This window comes from Belonocnema kinseyi, chromosome 10 (genome assembly GCF_010883055.1).
Source record: "Belonocnema kinseyi isolate 2016_QV_RU_SX_M_011 chromosome 10, B_treatae_v1, whole genome shotgun sequence".
NCBI classification, from domain to species: Eukaryota; Metazoa; Arthropoda; class Insecta; order Hymenoptera; family Cynipidae; genus Belonocnema; species Belonocnema kinseyi.
This window is the reverse complement of record NC_046666.1, coordinates 7,173,012-7,174,948: the sequence shown is the minus strand read 5'-3', so window position 1 is coordinate 7,174,948 and position 1,937 is coordinate 7,173,012. Positions and strand designations below refer to the sequence as shown.

Below are 1,937 nucleotides of genomic sequence, written 5' to 3'. Positions count from 1 at the left end.
TTTTTGGTATAAAATTCATCTTTTTACTTCAAAATTACAAAAAGAAATGAATGAACTAATTCATCAGTTTTAAGAAGTGGTTGGAAGTTGAACTACATCAAAAAAATTCATTTTCTTTACTATTCATGTCTTTCGTTTTTGTGTTAATAATTAATTATTATTTTTCTATTTAATTATTGGTATATTAATTTATTAAATAATTCAACTTGAATCAAATGTTTATTTTTAATAACCATTTTTTTTTCAATTTACGTTTATTAAATATGAATTATCTATTTTAATCAAATAATTGGTAGAAGTAATAAAATTTATTATTAGAGTTATTTTAATACTATAATTGTTTAACTTTTGAAAAAATAATTTTGATGACTCGAAGAATCCCATTTCTTATGTAAAAAATTTTACTATTTTGTTGAAAACTCTTTTTTCTTATACTTGAAAATTAATTTTTCGAACTGAAAACGAATTATTCCATTTTTGCTCATAAATATTTTTTTAGTTGTTTGAAATTCATTTATTTTGTTGAAAAATCATCTTTGTTTGAAAATTCAATTATTTTGGTTGATTATTTATTTTTTTGAATTGAAAACTCAACTTTCCTGTGATAAATTCACATTTTCGGGTTGAAAATCAATTGTTTTTCAGGAAATTCTTATTTTTAGCTTGAAAATTCTACATGTCGGATGTATTTTTCATTTATTTATTGAAAAATATTTCTTTGTTGAAAATTCCTCTTTTTAGTTTGACGATAGTCCGTTTTAGTTGGGAATGCAACTAATTTGTTAAAAGTAAGTATTGCTTGTTTTAATTCAACTATTTTTAATATAAAAAAATTTTCGTGAAAATATCAGCTATTGCATTTCTTGAGTATTTTCCATCGAAGATTCATTACTTTTGACGAAAATTTAATAATATTGTTGAAAATTCGTTATTTTGTTGAAAGCTCGTCTTTTTGGGTACAAATTCAGTTTTTTGTTTAAAAAAAAATCTTTTGTTGAAAATTTCTTTTCTTTTTTATGAAAAGTTAATTTTCTAACAGATTATTCACCTATTCTATTTTTGGTTGAAAATCTATCTTCTTTAGTTGCACATTAATCTTTTTCTGGTCAAAAATTTAATTGTTTTTTTGGAAATATGTCTTTTCAATGAAAAAAAATTTTGGTTGAAATTGTAGCTATTGCAGTTTTTGTTGAGAATGTTTTCATCGAAAATTCATCAGTTTCGATGAAAATTTAATTATATAATTGAACATTTGTTATTTTTTTGAAAGATCATATTTTTTGTTTAAAAATTTAGTTTCTTGTTTGAGAATCAACTTTTGTTGATAATTGGTCTTTTTGGATTGAAAATAGATCTTTTTTTGGTCAAAATTCTATATGTTTTGTTGGAAATTCGTCTTTCTTGCTGAAAAATTGTTTTTGTTTTTAATTAAACAAAATTTTGATTGAAATATCAGCTATTGCAGTTTTTGTTGAGAATTTTTTCAAAGAAAATTTATCACTTTCGATGGAATTTTAATGCTGTTATTGAAATCTCATTATTTGGTTGAAAGCTCTTTTTTTGGTTAAAAATTCTTTTTTTTGTTTGAAAATTCAACTTTTATGGTAGGAAAGTCATAATTTTTGGCTAGAACTGAACTTTTTTGCTGCAAATGTTTTTTTGTTAAAAATCGCTTTTTCTAATTACTAAGTTTATTAATTTTTTTTATTAATATTATTTTCATTATAATTATTAAATAATTATTTTCATTTTTATTTAATGGTATATAAGTTTATTAAGTAATTTTACTTGAATTAATCGTTTATTTTTAATAACAATTAAAACAATTTTATTAATTTTTAAAATTTAATATTTTAACTTTGATAACTGGAAAATCTCACAAAAACAAATCCAAAGTCCACGTGGAATTTTGACATAAATGACATGTTATTGAAATC

General features: G+C 21.0%; 1 protein-coding gene across 1 annotated transcript in view; it reads left to right on the top strand.

Annotated features, from left to right (window-relative positions):
* The window catches only part of LOC117181398 (vacuolar protein sorting-associated protein 35), a 57,314-nt gene that overhangs the window by 13,967 nt on the left and 41,410 nt on the right, over positions 1 to 1,937 (top strand). The window lies entirely within an intron of this gene.